The following is a 25,228-nucleotide window of genomic DNA, read 5'->3' as shown; positions in this document are numbered from 1 at the left end:
TAGCGTGCATTGAGTGTTGTTAAAATTATATTTAATAGCATATTATTTTTATATGTTGTTATTTATAAAAATATAATAGTATCCACAATGCACTTTATTTGGTGTGCTATAAAAACTATAATTAACAGCATGCTATAAATATGCGCTGTTGATGGCGCATTGTGGAAAGTCATATTTATTGTAGTGTCAGTCTGGATAATGATCCACATTTCGATTTGTATCTTTAGGCAGAACTCCATCCGGCCTTTCTAGTAGCCGAAGTCTTCACTGGAGAAAAGAGGTGGACGTATAGTGCTATAGCTTTCTTATTATCCATGTAGAGAAAAAGATCTCCATAAAACTAAATGGAGAAAACTGTACCAAGACTTAGTGTAGAAGTAAAGAAATAAGAAAGGTGAAAATTTTCTTGAGTGGTGTTGCACCATTTTCGAGCAGTTTAAAAAAATTGAAAGATTTGTCAGAAGAGGTGATTGCACCAATTTTAACTCAAGGAGAAAAATTGAAAATAAAAAAAATAAAAAAAAGGCATAAGAAAAAATTTAGTTCAAACGATGGTTGCACCAATTAGAGTGATCCACTTTCATACCAATTGTAGAATTAAAAAAACGCTAGGGGAGGTGAATAGTATGTTTTACTTTTTCATTTTTTCAAAACTCGAGAGATAATGCAGCAAAAAAGAAAAGGAAATGAAGAACAATGCTAACACACTTTCTTTTTTACTTGGTTTATAGCTCGATAACTGCTAGTCCAAGGCTCACACTTGTTAAGTGCTTTCGTTGGATAATTCACTAAAAACTTAAAGGTTTACAAAAAAGAATCTCAATATAAAGTACAAGTAAATAAAATCGATACCAACAACATAAATGTGTAGTAGCTTAAACATTCATTGTTGGAGTAGTGTTTTGGCATCATAGAGTAATTTTTGGAGTAGCACGCAAGCATGGAATTCGTAGTAAAATTTGTACTGAGGCTGTAGGGCGAGCCTTCTTTTATTGACCTATCTAGGCACCTGGATCCCTTTCGATGCCTTAATCAAGGCTGACATGGTGTGACCTTGGCGAAGCTCTATCTGGCAAAACTTATCCTGACCTAGTGGCCCAGATCCCCTCCAGGTGCATGAAAGATGACATGCTCCAACCAATCAGATGCTGCTACCTCATTCTACTGTTGCGTTGGGTTTAGGGCTCCTGAAACCATTCTAGGCTCCTGGATCCCTTCTAAGTGTCTGGATACCTTCTAGGCTCCTGGATCAACTGATTCTTGAATTTAACTCTACATTACAGAGTCAACATAGAATAATAATAATAAAGTGTAAAGTAGTCAATCCAATTTGAACTGTCTGGTCTTGATTTTAGGTTTCAAGTGAAACCTTAGGTCAGATGGATGTCTATTGTTCTCTATCCGGGGACGCGTCCTCATCCACTACTCTCAGGAGATATTACCTGTTTGCCAAACATTCGGTCCTCCAGACCTATTTGGACTTTTGGACAACATTCGATCTTGACCTTTGGGACTTCCCGCTAGACATCCAATTCTCGATTTGTCTAGACTTCTGCCTAGTGTCCTTGACTCCAAGGTTTCTCACTTAGTGTCCTCAATCCCTAGGACTTCTACTCGACGTCTTTGATCTGTCAAGTCTTCTACCCAGTCCACTTGACCAAGACTTCTTTGCCCAAGCCACTTAACCAGGACTTCTTTGCCCAGTTCATTAGACTAGGACTTCTTTGCCTAGCCTCAACTAAGACTTTCCTGCACATTTAGTCAAGCTCGTTAGATCACAACACAACTTAATTTTAAACCTTTTGCCAATATCAAAACTAGGTTTAATTATCTGGTGCTTCCAACATAAACATGCTTCTCTTTCGAGACTCTTTAATAAATTCTTGCTACTCTTGGTTTTACTTCCACTATATCCTAGTGACTTAAGCATGGTGCTTTACTTGAAATAACTTCAACACCCTTTGATGTGATAACTTTTACCTAGGGTTGTAAACAAGTTAAGCTGAGTCAAATTTTGGGGTGTTTAAGCTTGTGTGTAAGGTAACCGAGCCAAGCCAAGCATAAAATAAACTAAGTCTTTGAAATGATTGTTCAAGCTTGACGTGATTATTTTTTATGAGCTTAAGTTTGGTTTAAGTTTGGTTTGAACTTGATTCGTTTAGATGTTATCGAGTTCTTAATTCAAGTTTATCTTGAGTTTGGTTCATTTAAATATCATCGAACTCTTAATTCAAACTTGTTTGATTGTTTAAAATTTTTATTTGTTTGATTAATTATTGAGTTTGATAATTTAAACTTATTTGTTCATTTAATTTATTTATTTTATTTATTTATCATATTGTTAAGTGTTTTATTAATGAACATAGTTTATGAATGTTGTTCATAAATATTAACGAACCGAACGTATATATGTTCAAGCTTATTTATTTAGTTTAGCAAGTTGTTCAATTTTATTTATTTAATTGATCTTATGTGTATTGAACGAACATAAATAAATTCTTACTAAGTTAAACATCAAATTTATTCATGAACGTTTAATTCATTTATAATCCTACTTCTATCTTAGTATCAGAGCACTAAGAAACAACAACGAACAAAATAAAATCAATCAAAATATAATTACAACATGCGAATGTGAAGAAAGGAGCACAGTAGATTAGGCCCTAAAGAAGTTATCTTAGGTGATAATGTGAATATAAAAGAAGTCTCGCGGTTGTTGTGTAGATTATAATTGCCCTGTGTTTACAATGAGAAAAAAAATGACAAGAAAAAAAAACTGCTAGTCTAGAATCCAATGGGGGAGAGATAAAAAAAAAAGTGGACCACAAAATGACGGCGATGATAAGATTTGAGAGATTTTAACGTTTTGTATGTTTATGAAAAACACTTATTTACAATTCTGAATAGTACCTTTTTATTTTTTTTAACAAAATAGTAGATTTTTTTTTTCAAAAGTTTTGATTGGCCATCTGTACAAATTTTTGGTAGAGAAGGTAGATCTACCCTTGCCTTCGAGAAGAGCTAGTGAATGAATGCGGTCATCCTGCACATGGGGAAGAGGAGAACCGCACCAAAATATGAATGATATTTATTAGGATAAGAAATGCATGGAAACCAACTAGATTAAAATTCTAGATATTGGGTAATAATTTTTAAAGTTTGGTTTAATTAATTTAATAAAATTAACTTAATTAACAATTAGTTATTTAATATATATATATATATATATATATATATATATATATATATATATATATATTATTTTTGATTTTTTTTAATATATATTTTTTTGTGAGTGTGTAATGTATTTTATGTATACAAACCATGAATCCTAAACGTTTTAGATGACAAGTGTTGGGTCAAAATATCTACATTTACAGGAAAAAATGGAGGGAAAATAAATGTGAATTTCTGGCAGCATAATGGAGAAAGAATCCGGTTCAATGTATTGTAAGAGATTTTTCTCCTTAATCGATCCGAATAATGAATCCCTCAATTAAAGACCGGCGTGCATCTGCACAAAAAGCAACGTGAAGTTATCAATTTTTTAGGCTATTACTTAATTATTTTACTCCACTTTTAGTACCAGGATTAAAAGATAAAATACAATGTCTCCTGAGGCGATGCGTTGGTTAAAACATGATATATTACCATGGAGTCGAAAGCATGTCTCCCCCCTCAGGACTTGCCACCTGTGCACTGATGACTATTAGTCACGCATAACACGGGGGCACGGGCAAGCGAATCGTTTTTGCCACAGGATTAAAAGATAAAATGCGCTGCATTTTCACCTCCGCTAACCCTGAGCCAACGGCCAGGCGCGCATAGTTGCTCACTTTCCTACTGATCCTAGCGACGATCACGGGCGTGACCCCGCGGAGGCTTGAAGACGACACAGAAGGGTTCGAGGATTTCAGTTCTGCGCTTGGAGTTGGAGGCAGAGGAATTTTATGTTGGGAAAAGCGAGATGGGTTAGTGTTTTTTTTTTCCTAACTGCGAAAATGCCTTCCTTTTGCCTATGTTTTGAGTAGATTACTGCTTTTGCCACATAGTTTAGTTGGAAATGCTCCACATTCTCATTTCGTGCTTTGTCTTTGGTTGGAAGGGTGTTTTTTTTTTTCCTTTGGATTTGATACCAGGGTTCTAATAGTTATTTACTTGAGTCCCTGTCCTGCTGGAACACTACTCTGCAGTTTCATTAGGTAGTCATGATGGAACTGAGTACTTGTAGTTGTAAATGAAGAGAAATTGTGTTCATCTAGTTTCTATTTCATTATGCCTTGTTAAAAATCTATGTTTTTTTTTTGTTCCTTTTACATTTTTCCATGTGAGATCTCTCTTCATTTAAGAATTCTCTTTTGTTGATTCAAGTTTTTGAATGATTATGTCTTCATTTGGTGGGCTAACATGTTAATTAATATCATACATTATTGCCATTAAGAATTAAATCCTGTCAAGTGATCTAACACATTATGTATTAAAGGCGGTTTAAGTTATTGGATGTGAATTACGTGTGTAGAACTCAATAGCCCGGTTTGTTAACATTGATGGGTTGTTAACGGGTTATGGGCTCAACAAGGGAATGGTCCCTACAGGGCTTGGCTTGTATAAAGAAGAGGAGGCCTAAATCCTGTTGGGGCATGCTGAGATTTAGAGAACCTTCTTCTTCTTCTTCTTCTCCTCCTCTCCCCATTGAGATGAGATATTGTCGCCTAGCTCATGCAGAAAATATTCTGATGCGCTGTAGGAACCTCATTCAATGACAAGTAAGGAACATTGGCATTGACTTTGGATTCAGGTCAGTTTATGATTTGCCATTGTTTTGATATGTAATTAGCCATAATGTTGATGATAACTTGATCCTATAGATGCATCATTTAGTTTTGTTAGATGCATTGTAATGCTTACAAATGGTATAAGAGCTTATGATTAGCTTATCGTCGTCTTTACGGCACAAGGATTAGATTTCGGACATGGAACATATGCATCAATTTTGCATTTGATTCCACTTTAGAACAGCAAATCCATGCATATTCGTTGAATCTAGGACTAGAAAATCAACATTTAATAGAGGTTTCAAGTTTTTCGCATTATCCTGCGAAGAACATGAAGAACGGCGGTGGAGTTAGGCTTACCACCGCCATTCTCAGGCATAAAACTATCATGTGTGAGAAGCGTAATTCGAGTTAGACGATTGATAAGGAATAACAATTGATTGCTAGGTGCAATATTAGTTAGGCGCAATATTGGGTAACAGCCGACTGAGATGACCAAAATTATGTACAATAGGTTTCCAGCTTTATTAATCGATTGCTATAAGGTCCCGATCGACTTTGTTCATAGAATCATGTACAAAAGGTTTTCAGTTCGACTGGAGCATTTGACTAATGTTATCAGTCGATTGCTATTAGCTCCCAATTGATTGATGTTCACAAAATTGTCCACGGAAGGTTTTCAACTCGATCGAGGCATTATGAAAATCAATCGATTGTTGTTGGGAGCCAATCGATTATTATGGATGAAATATTGTAAAAAACATTTTGACTCGATTGTGGAACTCGACTACTGTGGGTCAATCGACTATCAATAATGAGCAATCAATTGATAGGGTTAGAGTCGGGCACTGTAGGGTTAGCAATCAATTACTGCAATCGACTGTTGTATCCAGGGTCTAGCACGTACGGTGAAATGTCCCTAGTTTTTTTTTTGTTACATTTTCTTTTATAACAATTCATATAAATATAACTGTGGACGTCACTTGCACATACTTCCATAGTTGGTTCTCAATTTAACGAAGTTACATAAATGATTCTTAAAACATAAAATAACGTGGAACTAAACTAGAAAGTCTTCGGGTTGTACTGCCATTGTTCCGAGCTGACTCACTGGTTAATGCCTTTTGTCTCATTCGTCTCATTACCTGTAAAAGTTAAAATCTGTGAGTCGAGAGACTCAGTATATTTCAAACCGTATTATGCAATAGTTGGCGCCTATAATCCAGTGTACTAAGGAAAACACATGCTAGGTAACTTAGGACTTGCCTACTCGGATATCGTGGATATGAACATGAGTATAGGCGTCGATGTAGGCATACGAGCATCAACATAAGCATAAACATGTAAATAAACTAAGCATAAAATAAACATATTCATAAGCATGTACAATAGCATAGGAATAAGCATATTGGCATGACATAAACACAAACGTGACGAGCATGTACATAAGCATAGGCATAAACATACTTGCATGACATAAACATACACATAAGAATAAATTTAATCATGAGCATCAGCGTATAAATAAGCTAAGCATGAAAATGGACATAACTACATAGGGTTAGTGAGCTCCCGAGCTAAGGACACCGGTCATAACCCCCGTCCCATTCATGAATACCAAATTACGTATTTATATGGTTATCACAACCATGTTTCTGAAAGGGATCATATATCGTAAAACCTTTTTATAGCAAGGTCGGATTGTTGACAGTGACTAGCTATCATCATATGGTCGATTGATCAATCTCAACCGTAAAACCATGGTACCTGGTAGGGCTGTAAACGAACCGAGTCGAACCGAGCTTTGGACTGTTCAACCTTGTTTGATAAGGTAACCAAGCCGAGCCGAGCTTAAAATGAACCAAGCTTTTAAAATGAGTGTTCAAGCTTGGCTTAGTTTATTTTTTATGAGCTTGTGCTTGTTTGGAGCTTTGCTTGAGCTTGGTTCGTTTAGATATTATCAAGCTCTCAATTCAAGCTTGGCTTGAGCTTGGTTCGAGCTTGGTTCGTTTAGATGTTATCAAGCTCTCAATTCAAGCTTCTTTGATTGTTTGAAACTTTTAGTTGTTTGATTGGTTATTGAGCTTGATAATTTAAATTATTTTATTTTATTTTATTGTTTATTTAGCATATTGAAAAGAGTTTTATTAATAAATATGATTCATGAACATTGTTCATGAACGTTGTTCACGAACATTGTTCATGAACGTTGTTCACGAACATTGTTCATGAATGTTGTTCACGAACATTATTCACGAGCGTTGTTCACGAATGTTAACGTTCAAGCTTGTTTATTTAGCTTAACAAACTGTTCAAGCTTGTTTGTTTAATTAATCTTATGTATATTGAACGAACATAAACAAGCTCTTACCAAGCCGAACACCAAGCTTGTTCACGAACGCTTGGTTCATTTACAGCCGATATTGGCCCCCCACCCTCCCCCTCTCTGGGGCCTTGTCCCATAAATGAGATCCCTTTGGGGCCTTTTCCCTTACTGTATTCCCATCAAATCATTATCATTTTGTCATAGTCAACTTACTCGATATTGGGTTCCCTCTAGGGTCTTTTCCTGTAAACGGGCTCCCTCTGAGGCCTTTTCCCTCATGGTATCCTTACCCGATATTAGATTACCTTTGGGGCCTTTTCCTGTAAACGGGCTCCCTCTGGAGTTTTTTCCCTCACGGTATTCTCATGAAGTAATTTTCATTATCAGAAGCATGATTAGGGTTATAACTTATCAAATCCAAGAAATGGTTGAGTGCATAACATGTTAAATCCTCAAATCCGAGCTACCATGTATTATAAAGTTGTCAAAGCATGATTATTGGCATGACATATTAAAACCTAAAATCTTAAACTGTCATGTGTGATACAGTGGTCAAAAGCATGATTAATGTCATAGCATTCTAACCCTAGTATTTGAATCTAGCATGTACCACAAGGTTATCAGCATCCATGATTTAATTCATAGCATCCAAACCTTAAATCCGAAACTATCATGCAGTATAAAGTTAATAATAGCATGATTAAGGGTATAGCATATCAAACCCAAGAATCTGAAACTTACCTATACTACATGGTTATCAAACATCATCACCATTATAGTATGTTGAACCTAAAGAGCTGAACTTTACATATACTTGCAAGGTTATCAAACATGATTATTTTCCTAGCATATTAAGCCTTAAAGATCCAAAAACTAATATATACCTACAAGGTTCATCAAACATAATTATCTTTATAGCATGTTAAATCCTAAGGATCCGAAAACTTAACATGTAAACCATAAATGTTATCATGATAAGATGTAGGAAGGGACATAAACTTATACCTAAACCTAGAATTCCGTAATTTATCTCTATCACATTAAGGTATCGTAATTAGACATAAGAAGAACATGAACATAAATTTAAGCACAAGCATGCAAATTCATAACATAAGCTTAAGCATAAATTTAAACATAATCCTGTGTATAAACATAGTGTGAGCATGCATAAACATAAACATGGCATAATTGTAAACCTAAACGTAAGCATGTAATTTCATATCGTAAGCTTACGCCTACCAAACTATCATGATGTGAAGCAAGAGTAAACACAAGCATACAAGTCAAATTCCAAAATTACATATAGCATATATGGTCATCATGATGAGAGCAAGTGGTAACATAACTCAACCAAACTCAAAATCGAAACTCATCTAAGGTATCTAAACATACATGAATTTGAGGAACTAAAATAAAACATGATATGAGGAGAACATGAAGCAATTATGGAGTAGCATCATGATAAACAAACCCTTAAAATAGAATTTAAAACCAGTGAATAAAATTTCGTTTCGTGCCGGGCGGAACGGGCGAAACTTACCATTCCGCCCGTGCATCGAAACCGGCATCGGACGAGCGACAATTTCGTCGCGTCATGCGTCACGCGCTAGGAGGAGTCGCAACGCGACGTTGCTAGCGACGCCGAAAATGTCACGGACGCTTCTGGCGCTACCGGAAGCGTCGCCGGACTCCTCCGGTGCCGCTGGAGGTGTCGCCGGACGCCTCCGACGCCGTCGGAGGCGTCCACGGGGCGTCGGTGGCGTCGCGGGCGAGGCGCGGGCGCTGGGTCGCGGGGCAGGGAAGCACTGTGCAAAATTATAATTTAAATAAATTAAACAATTCCTATTTAATTGTTATATTTTAAAGGGGCTTTTTTAAATCCTAATTAAATTATCCCAATAAAATATAAAAAATATATTTAAAATTTTTAAAAAATAATCAATTTTATTAAATAATATTCTGAAATTATTTTTACTATTTTAAATTTTTTAAAAATTCTTTAAAATTCTAAAAAAAATTAAATTTTTTTATAAAAATTCTATTAAATCAAATTTATATTCTTATATATATATTTTAATTATTTTATATTTTTTACTGATTTAATGTTTAAATAAAATTACCGAAACCGTATCGGCACGGCACGATACGATACCGAAACCGTATCGTTCCGGTCTCGGACCGAAACCTCGGCACGGGTCGAAATTTTAAACCTTGTTTAAAACTACTATCATATCCGAAACTTGCAAGGTCTATAACACAATTTGAGCATGCATAGTTCACTAGTTTCTAATGGAAACCAAATAAAAGAACATGAAACCATTGTAGAGCAACCTCATGATGAATAAGCCCCTAAAACAGAATTTAAACAACTCCTATCATATCCGAAACTTGCAAGTTCTATAACATAATTTGAGCATGCATAGGTCTCTAGTTTCTAAGGGTAAATAAATAGAAGAACATGAAGTAATTATAGGGCAACATCATTATGAATAAACTCTTAAAAATAGTGATTTAAAATCAAACCTATAGAGTCCGAAACTTACTAGGCCTACAAATCCATGTGAGCATGAAAAGTTCCCTAACTTCTAAGGGTAAACCAATAGCAAAACATGAAGCAAATTTTAGTACATCATCCAAATAAATAGCTCCTAAAAACAGTGATTAAACCCCTCCTATAAATCTGAAACTCACTAGCTTTATAATTCGAATTGAGCATAAAAAGGGTCTTCTACCTTCTAAGGGAAAACAATTAGAAGCATGTAACATCATGGGGTACAACATCCAAATAACTAACTCCTAAAAACAGAATTTAAACTCCCTCTTAAAGGATCCGAAACTTACACCAATCCCAAGCACTACTAGAGCATCAAAGCTTGTTAGTTTTCAAGTAGAGATGAGAAATGAAACTAAACCATAGTGCCATCTTTTCAAAACCGAAAGGAACATAGGGAGAAGGTATAGAATCCGGAACTTACCATCTATACAAATCATTTGGAGCATAAGGAAAGAACCTAAACCATGGTATCATCCTCCAAAAACTGCCAAGAACATCAAAACTAAAGGGATCCGAATTCCACAAAATTATAGAAACTAACTAGAGCATTGAACAAAGTAGGAAGCATAGCTTCCAATCCTTGCTATCAATCTCCTTCCTCTCCTCCTCCCTTTAGAGCTTAGGACTGGCTGCTTTTAGGTGAAGGTGGGAGGCTTTAGGACTTACGGAATTTTGGAGAAGGTGGAGGCTAGGAGCTTGAAGGGTGAGGGTGGCCGAACAAAACCAAAAATAGGAGCAAGGTCCCCCCTCTCTATGTTATATATAAATCCCTCTCATCCTTTGAATGGTTCCATAAAAATTTATATAAATTTTATCCACCTTATAAATTTTTTATACTTATATAGAAGAAATAAATCTTATACTTATTCAAGTCATATAAATTTGATACCTATTTAAATCGTGAAATTTTATATAAATTCGGAATTAATTAAATTCAAGTAAAACTACCCATTTAAATCAATTTGCATCATATAAATTTTATACATATTTAAATAGCAAAATTTTATATAAATTCGGAATTAATTAAATTCAAGTAAAACTACCCATTTAAATCAATTTGAATTAAATCTGAATTAATAATAATAAAATAAAAATCTCCTTAAAAAAATGGGTCCCGGACACTACATAAGGAGTATCAAGCGATTGATGATTGAGGGAAGTCGATTGATAATTGAAACAATTGACTACTACTATCTAGCTGAGTTTTCTAAAGCTTTCCTGTATCCATCTTCGCACTTGTTACTTGATAGTGCCAATACTATCACCAAAGTGAGAACTATTGGGTAGGCTTGGGGTATTTGCGTAGGGGATGTATATTTATGCTAAAGATTGTTGGCTCAATGGAAAATCATTTTTTATGCCTTATATATGTTTAAGGAAGCTTGCCAATCAAGTCTAACTTCTTCTTCATGCACATGGTGTGTTGACCCAAAGGAAGACACATTGTGTGAGTGATTAAAAGTGTTGTGAGCAATGCTTGAAACATCAACAAATTAAGGAGGCTCATATATAAAGTTAATCATGCACATAACGTGTTGGCCCAAAGGAAGGTCCATTGTGTGGCAGATAAATGTAGTAACGAGCTATTTAGAGAGTACCACTAGTAAGTTGCATTTTAGTCGAAACACTTAATGTAATGTTGTACTTGGTATATCAATAAATGCCTGTACAGTTTCATGTTTTGATCGTTGCATTTATTTTACTACACATCTATAAATATGCATGTTTGTTTGTAACTTGAGTTATATTCTTTGCTTTATGTTTGTAGCACTCTCAATAAATGATATATGCAAATCTGAATAATATCCCCATGCTTATGGACACAAACTTTGGTCAATGAAGGATCATATTATGGTACTTTTAGGCTGCATGAATATGAACTTTGCATTCAGACATGATCGTCCTTCACGTTTATCCAATGATAGCACATGGATCAAAAGGTGATATTTAAGAAGTGGTAATGGTCAAATCACATGAGTCTCATGATCATGAAGATGTCAATTCTGGAATCTATTAGGGGCTCGATAACTGAGAATGAGGATGCTAAGACTTTTCTTAAGGAATTAGCGAACTGATTCTCTTCAAACGAAAATAAGACTTCCACACTTCTCACGAAGTTGATATCTATGCGGTATAATGGGAAGGACAATATTATGAAGTTGTCCAATTTTATTACAAGACTTAGGACACTAAAGTTGAAAATATTCGAAAGCGTTCTTGTAAACCTAGTCCTAATCTCTATGCCTACACACTTCAATCCCTTCAAAATAAGCTATAACACTCAAAAGGAAAAGTGAACATTAAATGAGCTCATAACTCGATATGTAGAAGAAGAGAGATTGAGGCATGACACATCTGCTCACTTTGCATCCTTATCTTAGAACTCAAACAAGAAAAGGAAAAGGAAAATGCTAAGGTAAGGGTAAACAGATTGAGGCATAAGGTACAAAAGTAATAAAATCAAGACCCAACTTGTTTCTTTTGTAAAAGAACGACCACATGAAGAAGGATGGCCCAGGTATGCTAATTACATGTCAAGAAATGTATGTTTCTCAACTTTATTAGTTTAGAAGTCAACCTAGCCACTATACTTAATAACACTTGGTGGATAGATATGAGTGCAACTACTCATATAAGTGTAACTATGTAGGGTTGCCTTTGGAGCCGATTTCCAATTGATGTTGAAAGATACATCTATATCGAAACTAGCAAGTAGGCAAAAGTAGAGGCTATAAGTGTCTTTAGAATTTATCTTGGGAATGATGCACTTTTGAATTTAGAAAATATATCTGTAGTATGTCTTTTAGGCGAAACTTGATTTCTTTTTCTTGTTTGGATAAATCCGAATATACTTGTTTATTTGGAAATGGAAAGTTCAATATTTTTCAAAATTTATCTTTGGTTGGTACGAGTTCCTTGATTGATAAACTATACGGGTTAGACATTGAGACTCATACTGATAATGTCGTAATACATAATATAGTTGCAAGCGTGATTTGACAAGTGAGAATTCATTTATGTTGTGGCATAGGTATTTAGGGCATATCTCTAAACAATGCCTTCAAAGGCATTTAGGGCATAGGCATTCTTTGTATGCTTGGATATTGATGATCTTACCTTAGCTTTTGGCCAGATGGCATTGTCTTAATTTTCATATTGACTACTTTTGAAGACTATAAGGTGAGGGGATTTTCTCTTCAAGAGAACATTTAGTACTTGCAAGGATCTATTAACTTGTGTGTATATCACATATAGATTTAGTTTCTTTAGTGGATAAAGCATAAGATGAATCACATTTATTATTGTTTTCCTTCTTGCTAATGTAGTTGTGCTTGTTATTGTATTATTAGAGGAGGTAGTTCTAGTTACATGTATGGACTTCACTTGATAGATTGAGATTTCCATTGAATAGCGTCATGGTGGGTTTCTTTCATATTTGAGTTTCTTCAATATTTATCTACGAAGGTGTCCACTAGATAGAAATCTACCTTTCAAGATTAATTTGATTGGAGTTTTTTTATATGGATCCTAAAGTGACCTAACGTAACCCCAACACTAGAATACTTTTTAAATTCAATAATATCACTAGGTAAATTCATATTAAGTGGGTAGGAAAGATCAAGACTAGACGTTTGACTGACAAGAAAGGAAGGGGAGGTCATGTTGCGACAATAGTTCCTCCCAAGTCATAGGGCATAATTGACAATATATCTTAAAGTTAGATGGGGTGCATTGTAAGTGAAAGCTGAGAAGATTAAACTTGGAGGATGGCAGACATCTAAATCATGTAAGGAGACATGTGGAGCTTTAGACTCGAGGGTGGTCGTCGACCTTGTAGATTGAAGATCAAGCTTGGGATAATGAAGAAGTGAGACATCTCTAGAGTTCTTTACTCTATCTGCGTTTTAGTCCTTCAAAGTGATCCCACTTTGATACCAAATTTAGATTATATCAGAGCGTTTTTTTCTAGTCAGTAGCTTCGTCAGTGGTACAAAAAAGTTGCTAGAGGGGAAAAGTGAATAGCTGAAAATATCTAAGTAGAAAAACAACTTGAACGCAGTGCTTTAAATAAAAGAATTAGATATGTGATGGAAAATAAAACAATATAAGTAATGCTAACTAACAAATTATTTTCATTGGTTTGGATCCCTTAATCCTACTTCATAGCCTATTGACTCATTAGATTATTCCTCAGAAATCCCAGTAATCTCCACTAATATATCCTCTTTCTAGCAGCAAAGAAACTTTATACAAAAACTTTTCTTTTACAAAAATATAAAATATAGAAGCATAAAAGTTTGATAAAAAAGTGAAACTTAGAGCTTGAAGATAGAAATCTTAAGATCCTGTTGTATCACAATAATAATAAAGACTATAAACAAAGAAGTGAGCCTGAATCTACTTCTAATGATTACTAGACAAACTCCCACTTCCCCTTTATACATAGCCTTTCAAATCGAACTTGGATAAATTTCACACAAGTGTTTTGTTTAATCCTAATTGACCTAAATCCTTATTAGTTGATTAAAACATTAATCATATAAGCCGTATCTGTAAGTTGCTATCTTGAGGCAACTCAACACATTTTTAGTGGACTCAAATTCATTCTATTCGACTCAATTGGATAAGATAATAAATTCTTCTAACTGATTGCAATTCCAGTTAACTTAAACCATATTCAATCAGCTCAGCACCTTTTAGTCAACTCAGATACATTGTTGTGATCCTTATCCTCCAACATATAGTTTTTTCAGTCAACTTAGGGCCTTTGTAGTCAGCTCAATATAAAAAGTAACTTGTTTCTAACAGTTAGATATCCATTTGACTCAAGCCACTCAATTCGATTAAATTAATGTTCCATCAATTAAAGTTGAAAATGAATCCGTCTTCTTGAGTAGAATGTGTTGATTCGACTATGTACTCGACTAGACTGATTAGTTACTCATCAATACTTCATTTATCAATTATGACCCTGAGACATCTATTATTTAACTGAGTGCACATCTAGGTAAAAATTTAATTAAAGAGCAAGATTATAAATTATTCGTAATCTCTCAAGACTCTCTTACTCTTTATTTGTCAAGAAGCCTTATCTCTCTAGGTCTTCCTTTTCCAAATGACATCGCCTTTAGGGGTTCCTTATCTGCAAAGAGGCCTAGCTACCAAGTCTTCCTCATTTGAGGGCACTTACCACATGCAAGCATCATTTGGTCTTCTTTATCTACTATGCTTCTCTTGGACTCTCCATCAATCAATGCTTATTGGATTTCTCCACTTGTCAACGTTCTCCTGGAATTCTTTGTTTGCCAATACATGTTGAACTTCTACCTTTCTATGTTTGCCAAGTATTCGACTAATCTTGACCTACTTGAACTTTTTCAACCTTAATACCTATTGAGCCATCAATGCACCTATAGTTATGTATCAAGTTTTCTACATTGCATACATGATTGGAGCATCATAGCATGATTGCATAAACACGTATGAAGTTAATTAAAATATTTTGCCAACCAAATCAAAATAAACTAGTTGAATTCGACCTCCGGAGCATGATTGCACCTATATTTCTATTATATTAAAAAAATAAGGCAACAATATTAGCAATTGATTCTATTTGTGATTTACGGACAAAAGAAAGAGCATTTGAGGATAATTTAAGTGGGGAGTGTTTAATTTGTGTTTAAAGGTTGATTTCCTTTATAGTATAATTTCGACCTGAGAATGATTAATTTTAAGGTTGGTAAAAGGGTGTCAAGCATATTCATGTTTAGTGTGTGATTTAAAATTTGCAATCTAAGTTATAGTCAGTGTTCTAAATGGCGGACGAGGTGGCGCTTAAGCAGGAGGCGGGCATCAATCGCACCGCCTTTGCCTTAGGCGATACTTTAGGCAGAGGCGTGTGAGGCGGCGTGCGAGGCAGGAGAGCGGGCGAGGTGGCAAGGCAACAAAATTTTAAAAACTCTACTCCCTTTCAAAACATAAATAACTCAACAACCAGGGTCGGCCCTGACTTTTGGGGGCCCTTAGGCGAAAAGAGAAAAGGGACCTCTATAGAAAAAAAAATACTAACATACAATTTGAATATAGTTTAATAGAAAAACTTGAAAATCAATATATTTCATTTAAAATATGTTAAACTCTATACAAAATATATTTCTTAATATTCTTCAAAAAGTGCAACACCATATAAAGTATGTTTCCTAAGTTTCTCCAAAAAGTGTAATACCTACAAATACAGAAAAAACGTATGAAATAATAATTGAAAAAAATCTATATCTTTTAGCATTTTAAGAAGCAAAATCATCAATAAAAGCCTTCAAAATTAAGTTTTTCTAACACCTCATTTTCGATACATAAAATTGTTAAGCCATTTACATTCAAATCATTATCATCATTTTCTCTCAATTCTTCCTGCTCATTTGTTACATGATTATAATCATCATTTTCTCTCAATTCTTTCCGCTCATTGATTGCATGATCATTTAACTCTTCCTGATTACTCGATTGATGCTCATTTGTTGCATGATCATTTAGTTCTTCTTAATTTTTTTCTTGTAATTCATCAACTAAATCTTTAATTGAAGAGTTAGCTTTAAAAAACTTATGAAGAACACCTTTGTCAGTTTTAATAATATGTTCCACTCTTTTTCTTTTATTTTTTTCTGACTCCAAGATTGATAATTTTTTTTTGGAAATATGTTTGTACTATAAATTTTAAGTGTAAAAATAAAACACATAAAACCAGCAACAAAACTAACAATGAAACAAAACACAAGCAGCGAAAATAATAGTCAAAGAACAATAAAGTCTGGTTTGTGCTTGAAGCATAATCTATTCTATGATAATTAAATTGGGATAATTTATTTAAACTCTTTCAAATCTATAAGAAAAATTATAAAATATTGACTCCAATACAATATTAAAAATAAATATTTAATATTAACAATAAAAAAATATAGATAAGTAGGTAACTTAAGTTTTAAGTTTATAAATTGATGAATGATTATATTGATGAAACTAAAATTTTAATTGGGAAATAAATTTTTCTAATTTAATTAGAAGAGATTTAAAAGAGAAAAAGGGAGGAAACTAATGTTCAAGATTCATACTTTACTCTTTAAGGTATTATGACTTATGTAAATAAATTAATGAATAAAGAGTTGTACAAGAAATAAAATCTTGGAAAGAAAAAATGATCGTTTACCTTCCTTCATTTGCTTTCCTTTTTTAGAATTCTTCTAAATTCTATATATATATAATCCAATAAAATATATTTTTTAATTTTTTATTAAAATAATCTAATTATATATAATATATATTATATATACATGTTAAATTTGGGGCCCCTAAAAATTAGAGGCCCTTGGCCGTCGCCCCCGGTGACATGCCTCGGGGCCGACCCTGTCAACAACCCAAGTCATCCACAACTCACCTCTTCTACCTGGAATCACCACTGTTGTGCTTGGAATCGTCGTTGCCGCTGCACCTGTTGCCATTGCTGTTGCTGCCACTTCTGCCGCCACCACTAGGTTAGATTACTTTCATATATTTTTAGTTAGTCGTAGCTGTTTCACCACTGCGATGCTAGCCAGACGGGCCTAGAAGCATCGCTCGAGCCCAATGAAATCGCCCGAGCTGGGTGATAGGCCTGGACTTGTTGCCGACATGTCCGACTCATCGCCGACGCGTCCGACTTGTCGCCGACTCATTCGTCTCATTGTCAACGCGTCCGACTTGTTGCCGATGCGTCCGACTCGTCGTCGATGCGTCCGACTCGTCGTCGATCCGTCCGACTCGTCGTCGATCCGTCCGACTCGTCGCCGATCCGTCCGACTCGTCGCCGATCCGTCCTACTTGTCGCTGATCTATCCGACTCATCGCTGATGTGTCCAACTCGTCGTCGACGCGATGCGTCACTGACGCTTTGGACTCGTCGATGCGATGTGTCACCGACGCGTTGGACTCGTCGCGTGGGCCGAACAGGGGTGAGGGCGGGAGTTAGGTTTAGGTTTTTAAGTTAGAGTTTAATTAAATAACTTTAGGGTAATAATTTTAATAAACTCCTACCTATGATTGAAATAATTTAAATAGACTTAATTAAATCCTAATAAAATTATCCTATATATATATATATATAGATATATATGTATATATATTTTAATTTTTAAATTTTTAAATAATTTATTTTATTTAAATATTTATGATTGGATAATTTTAAATATTTTTTTTATACCACTTGTGCAACTCATACAATCAACCTCTTGCTTGAAGCAATTAGAAATCTACCCAAGTTTAGCGGAATGCTTGAGAAAGCAAAGGCCCTAACAATATTCATCTATGCACATCATAGAACTTTGGCTATTAAGAGGACATATACCAAGAAGAGGGATATTGTATGGCTCAGGGTGACTAGATTTGTTACTTCATTTTTGATAAAAGAAAGTCTCAAAGCCAAGAAAGATCAATTAAGACTTATGCTCACATTTGAGGAGTGGAGCAAAACAAAATTAAGGAGTAGTGTGAAGGGGAAAGCGATGGAGGCGATGGTAACAAGTAACTATTTTTGGAATAGTATTTCTTTGAATTTGAATGTTTTCACCCCTTTAGTGAAAGTTTTACTCTTGTTGACACTGACAAAAAATAGTACCTTTTTATTGGGTGCGCTTAAACAAGCCAAGGAAGAAATTAGAAAGACTTAAAAAAAAAAAAAAATTTCACCCATATTTTGAAGATTATTGATATGAAGTCTAAGGGTTGACTTGATAGTTCTTTGCATTATGCCACTTGCTAAATCCGGTTTTTTTATTTCAAAGATCCAAGCAAGGTTTAAAATTTCGACCCGTGCTAAGGTTTCGGTCTCAAACTAGAACAATACGATTTTGACATCGTATCATGTCGTGCTGATACGATTTCAGTATTTTTTTATTTATATATAGTAATTATAAGCTAAATATGTTTATGATGTATATAAAAATAAGTTGTATATTGATTTTGTATAAATTCTCAATTATTGAACAACTTAATATTGTTAGAAAAAATAATTAAAAGTAATTTTATTAAAATAAAATTGATATATCAATAACTCAAATTAAAATGGATCTATCTATAATAATAAGTATATAAATTAATACAAGATATTACTTTATATATAATAATTATATAAATTAACTATTTATTCATTTAATTAATTATTAATTAAATAATATATAATTTAAATAGTAAAAAAATATAAAATACTCAAAAATTCTTAGAATAAATCTAATTTATTAGATTTTTTTTTTAAATTTTTAAAAAATTTTAAATAGAATTTAAAATAATACAAAATAATAAAAAAATAATATAAATAAGAATTATTATATATTTCTAAAATTTTTAAATAAAATTGAAAACATTAAAAAATAAATTTTTAGAATATTAATTAATAAAATTTATTTTAATTTTAAATGTATTTTATTAGGATAATTTAATTAGGTTTTATAAAAACCTATTCGAAATGTCACACATCCTTAGGAATTGTTTAAATAAATTAAATAAAATAATTAATCTCTATCGGGAAAAGAAACTGTGGCCCGCAATCTGCCCAGGGGGGTGTCCGGTGGCGTCAGAAGCGTCGCCGGATGCATCTGACGGCACCGGAAGGGCTGCTAGACGCTTCCGGCGACGCCTTCGGCGCCTTAAGAGGCGTCGCGCGGCGCCTTTAGAAGCGTCGACGCTTCCGACACCGTTGGAGGCATCCCATGACTCCTTTGGCACTACCGGAGGCGTCCGCGACTCTTTTGGTGTCGTCGAGACTGGGACACCTCTTGTGCCGATTTCACCCGCTTGGCGGAACGGTAAAAATCGTTTGTATCGGACGACACAGAACGATATTTCATCCTATGAATCCAAGCATACAAAATGACACCTGAAGGAGTTGTTGAATTGTGTTGAGAGAATTTTTCTTTTCGACGAGGACGTGCAATCCATTATTTCTAATGATGAATTGTTGAAGTATAAGAGTAAATCCGGAAACTTTGGAAAAAAATGACGGTCACGGCATATGAGAAGGTGGATGTGTACCGTGACTTTGATTTGTGTACATTTCTTTCCTTTATTTCTTTTCACTAACATACATGTCTTTTTTACATATTATTTGATTTATTAATTTTTTGTCTCTTTACTTTCTTAAGTTGGATGGTGGTCCAATTATGGTGGTGATGCTCCAAACTTCAAAAAAAATGACAATGAGATTTCTTTCTTTGACAGGTAGTTCATCGAGATGTGAAAGAAATCGGAGCCAATTTGAAGGGTTAAGTAGTAATTCATAAATTATGTTATCTATCCTTTCTTTTTATTAGTTTTTAATAATTTTATAATTATTTAGATACATACTAAGAACAGAAATAGGCTCGAGACATTAAGATTAAATGATCTTGTATATGTCAAATTTAACGTCAATCTTATGAAGAAGAAGAGTAAAAGAGAAATGAGCAAAGATTTGCTTCTATCCACTCAAGCTAGTGAAGGTCAAGGTTGGCTTGTTGTTGGTGGTGAAGAAGATGAGGTTGAGCCAGGTTCAGGACTTACTTGGAGAATGGTGGCGGAGACCTCGAGACTCGAGAGTGAATGAAGTGCTACAACCAAGGAGGAGCTCAAAGAACATCCCCATTAGAGAACTTGATGAAGATTTAGATACATCGGAGGAGGAGAATGAAGAAGATGTTGATTTTGAGTCCGATGATGGAGGATTATGGATGTAGTTGATGGTGCATGTGTAGATGATTTAGAAGAATAGTTATGTTTAGTCTAGTCCTTGTTAGCTTATTGCCATGTTGAATTGAAACTTTGAATTTTAAACTTAGGTTTTTGGTAAACGTAATGATATTACTTTTTAGTATTAATATGGTGATAAATTTTTATTAATTATCTTGTTAGTTGCATTTATATATTTATTTGTACTTTATATAAATTGTATTATTTGAATACCACCTACTGCCATTTACAACACTGGTTATAATTTAGTTGTCATGCTAGACTAGAACCAAACAAATTATGGGATAAATGAGGTCAAGGTGCAAATTGATATAGTGTAATTAGGACTCAATTTGGATGAGTTATGGTTGAACTTGTATGATATAAAAATGCATAACGCGTATCACTTTTTCACTTTCGAGAAAACTCATTTATCTCGTTTTAGAGTTAGCAGTAGAAATAGAAATAAGACACATCACTAACGTACTTTGTTTTTACTTGGTTCACAGCATAACCTATGCTGCTAGTCTAAGGCCCACGGTCGTTGTCTGCTTCCGATGAGCAATCCACTAAAAATCTCCTTCGAATAACGACTCAGAGACGAAGATTCGTCTTTTTTACAAAGATAGGAACGATAACAATTTACAGAACCTTAAGAAATATATACGAAAAGACAAATACAATAAAATAAAACTAAACCAACAATGAAATGAGATTTGAAGTAGAGTGTCGGTGTCGTAACGATGTTTCTGGAGTGTGGAGCACTTGAAAGAATAGTAGAAGTGATTGTTGAATGTGGTTGTGCGATGCTTCTTTTATTGACCATTATGGAGATTTGGATCAATCTCGGGTGTCCCTAGATGGGTCTCATCTGGTCCGACTATGTCATAAATTATCCTCCTCTGGGTGCTTGGATTGCTGTTGTGGCGTGATCCAGACAAAGATCTATTGACTCCTTTAGTTGCCACTTTATCCTTGTCCGGGTGCCTAGATCCTTTCCGAGTGCCTGGTTGCTAACATGCACCGCCTAATCATAGAATGCCACCTCATCTAGACACGGGGCTAAGTTTCAGGACATCCAAGCGCCTGGACCTATTCAGGCGCTTGGATCTACTGTCGCCCAGAACCATCCGGGCGCCCAGAGTTCACTATTTTCGACTAACATCCAAAATCAATTCCCTGTATCACAATGTTAGCACAATAACAATAGTATGAGCAAATAGACAGTCTCAACTTAGGATTTCTAGTGAAACTCTTCGGTCGGATCAACGCCTATTGTTCCCTCAATAGGAACGCGTTCTCACCATTCTTCCTTTGAGAAGAATCTCTCCACTCAGGAGAGTTTACTTGACTTGCCAAACATCTGGCTTGCTTAGCATTCGATCCTCTTACCCTAAGGGCTACCGTCAATGTCCGGTCCTCGCTAACCCATTGACCTGCTAGATGTCTGATCCACTGACCCTTCTAGACTTTCTTCCTTGTGTCCTTGATCTGCTAAATCTTCTTCCATCACCTACTAGGCCTTCCATTTGCCTAGTATTCAGTCATCTTGACCTACTTGGTCTTTCTTGGTTGGGCTACTTGCACACTTAGTTAACTTTGTTAGATTACAACACAGCTTAAATTTGAACTTTTGCCAATATCAAAATCAGGTTCGATTATTTGTTGCTCCCTGCACCAACAAAACCAAGTTGATAATTTAGGTTTGGTTTAGTTGTTTTTTCTTCAATTCATTATTTTCTAAGGTATTTATTTACATAAGTCTAAGCTACACTCATCCCAAATGTGTTGAGTCTTTCACTCCCATCGCTTGTGTTGTTTCTATCTTAATCCCCTTCATACTCTCCGGTTGTTGAATCCCTTTGCATCATTCACTGACTTTTGCACAAAGTACCAACATCTCTCCTTACACATGCCACTGCTAGCCCTCCATCCTCCCTTATCTCTGCTTTCATCCTGACCCTCACCTCCCTCTTTACCTTGGTTGTCACTATTTCAAGGTAGTCGTCTCCTTTCGTTGTTGACGGTGACCACTATCATTTGCACCCTTGCATTAATTTTTTGAGGCAAGGGTCATTGAATGCATCCAACAACTATAGGGTGATACTAACGGATTCTGTGAAGGGTTACCTGAATTAGAGGAGGCAATAAAATATATTAGGAAAGCATGGGAGGCAGTAGTGGTCTAAGCTAGACCTATTATAGAATAGAGAAGAATTATGCCTTTTAGGTTCTCTTTGCTTTGTCAAGACATGCCAAGTGTAGAGATATAGATGGAGTTTTCACAAATATTTTTTTTGGTAATCCAGGTATTTAGCTCTTCGAATTGACTAATCCTAGAGGTGATCGACCTTGTCCCACGGAAGTTTCCTACCGGGTAAATCGGGGAGCGCGCATGAAAGTTCATCCAAATGACCAATATTCTTAGACCCGTTTCTCACCGGAGGGAAGGGTTTTCATAAATATTAAAGCATATGGAACTAGTGGTTTTGATTATCATGATGATATGATCTTTGATTCAATAGCTTTGCTGTGGCAACAACTCATCTTTCTTGAGCCCTTCGGATGAGTATTGATGGTAGAGAGAGTAAATTTTTCTAGCAACCCTATTAATTCCTTAATTCTTTGATGCTCAATCCTTCCCACATGGCATCCTTATGTAGGTTTATTTATGTTTTACTTAGAATGATTTCTTGAATTTCATCCAAGATTGAACATGAGTCGGCTCTCTTTTGATAGGGTGTCAAGGTTATGTTTTACAAGGGTGTCATAGTTTTGGACTAAATAGTCTATTCACTTTTCATGTTGAGTGGGAGCAAGGTAAGCATTCTTATTGTGATGATAATTGAATTATCATGTAGAATCATAATTGATGATCATTCTCATTCTTTATTTTTTTTTTAGTTATTAGAAGAGCATAGAGATGTTTTGGTCGATTCGTAGTGATGTGAATTTCTTCTTTAAGGTGGATGTTTTCTTGCCTATTTTTGGTGCAATCATGCCCCAATTGGTTTGTTGTGACTTCGGATTTTGATGTTTGAACAAAGGGTTTAAGTTAGACCTTGCCATTTTATTTGATGTGTGTGTTTTAGTGTGTATGGACTTGCAGAGCACACATAGAGTTTAGAATGCTCATAAGCTTGGCATGTCCAAGGTACCATACTTAGTGGTCTAGGGTATGTTGAGATTGGAGAACTATGATATGAGACATCTGAGGAACCATAGGATAATGAGTATTGAGGTGGTGCTAGAGCATCTCTAGAGTGTTGACATGGCGCAACCAGGTTGGTAGCTCAATATCTCGAGGTCCATAGAGATCGGAGAAAGTTGTATGAGGCAGATCAAAGAACCCAAGACAAAGAGCATCGAGGTAACATGGACAACCGTCAGTGGAGGTGGACTCTATAGATGAAGGGGCGAAGGATAACATGTAGAGGAGTCGTGAGCTTGTGCACATCCGAGGAACAAAGTAACTTGACAAGAGATGGCCAAGGGGTGAAATCAAGCTGTGATGCTAAGACTCCTAGTGACCTATATCCATGACAACAATGATAGAATTCAACATGGATGGACTTGATCTTGACCTTAGAACTAGTCTAATTGGTGTCAACATACTGGTGACTTAGAACCAATGCTACAAATGGTTTTGAGGTATAAGGGTTGCCACTCGTGTTGGAGTTGACTAATAAAATAAAACCCTGAAGCTGCGGTAAATTAAGGTTTGTGTTTTGTAGTAATTGGCTGATGTGGATTTGAGTTGACTAAAGGAGTCAGTTCATGGCTGAGTTGACTAGGCAGTTGACTGATGACATAAGTGGGCTGATAGTAAGTGAAAAATTGATTGCTTGCTAAGATGGAAAGCAGAAATGATAATTACTGCACAATAATGGTCTCATTGTGAGAACCAGATTATTGATGGCAACATTCTAGTGACTGCTGGGTGGTAGGCAGACTTATAGGAAGGATGCAAAGGCTATTAAAGGAGGGGCGGTGGAGACTTCTAAGGCTTGCAAAATTGAGTTGGTTAAACCTTATTAGAAGCCTTATTTTCTCAGAGTTTTTCCTTTCTTATATTTCTTGTAATCCTTGTGCATATAAGAGGTTTTCCTACCTCTAGTAGTTGCCTTAATCCACCAACAGATCATATGTCGTGAAGTCGTGAAGTATGAGCCTGGGTCAAACCACATTAAATCAATGTGTTTGCGATTTATAAGTTTGATTGTGTTTATGTTTTATTTCTGCTACTAATTGCTTATGTGATCTTGCTATCAAGAGTAAGAGTATTTGAGAATCATGCTTGCAGGTGTATGATCGTTATTCACCCCTTCTAGGTTGGTCATTCATTCCTAACAGTAATTTTCTTTAAATATGCCTTGTTTATGATTAGAGTTAGCAAAAAATAAAGGAGATTAAATATTAACTTGTTTTGAAAAAGGGAATTGTTTTCAAACTTGTCTCTACTGCTTTTTATGCATGCTTTGATATTGCTTGCCGTTGTCTAATCCTGTTAGTTTATAATTTATTTGGAAGAAGATCATCCAATTTCATGAGAACCCATACGCGAGGAGAAAGCAATTGAGGAGGTTATGGAGAATGTGCACGAAAATTCCGAAGCTCCATAAAGTGTAGAAGAGAAAGTTGTTGAAGCTTCAACCATTGAAGAAGTCATGGTGGATACAAGATCTTTTTCATTGGATGAGTCGAATGGAGAACTATCCACCTTTCGAGGAGTGAGGAAGAGCATAATTTAATTGAGGAAGAGAGATTTAAGAAGCTCAAGCCTCAAGTACCTCTACAAAAGAAGAACAAAGAGCATATCATATGCTTTGGGTGCAACTTAGT

At 35.2% G+C, this 25,228-nt stretch overlaps 1 protein-coding gene across 3 annotated transcripts in view; it reads left to right on the top strand.

Annotated features, from left to right (window-relative positions):
• The first annotated feature begins 3,740 nt into the window (after positions 1–3,740).
• LOC121985325 overlaps positions 3,741–25,228 on the top strand; it is a 63,926-nt gene continuing 42,438 nt past the window's right edge. For 2 of the 3 annotated variants that reach the window (XM_042538697.1, XM_042538698.1), the window contains exon 1: positions 3,741–3,971. The gene's annotated coding sequence lies outside the window, so the exon portion shown is untranslated. Of the gene's footprint in view, positions 3,972–4,677; positions 4,799–25,228 lie in introns of those variants that run through there. The other variant, XM_042538700.1, reaches the window with a different exon arrangement.

Source organism: Zingiber officinale, chromosome 5B (assembly GCF_018446385.1).
Source record: "Zingiber officinale cultivar Zhangliang chromosome 5B, Zo_v1.1, whole genome shotgun sequence".
Classification (NCBI taxonomy): domain Eukaryota; kingdom Viridiplantae; phylum Streptophyta; class Magnoliopsida; order Zingiberales; family Zingiberaceae; genus Zingiber; species Zingiber officinale.
The sequence above is the reverse complement of the archived record's forward strand: the minus strand, read 5'-3'. Positions and strand labels throughout refer to the sequence as shown.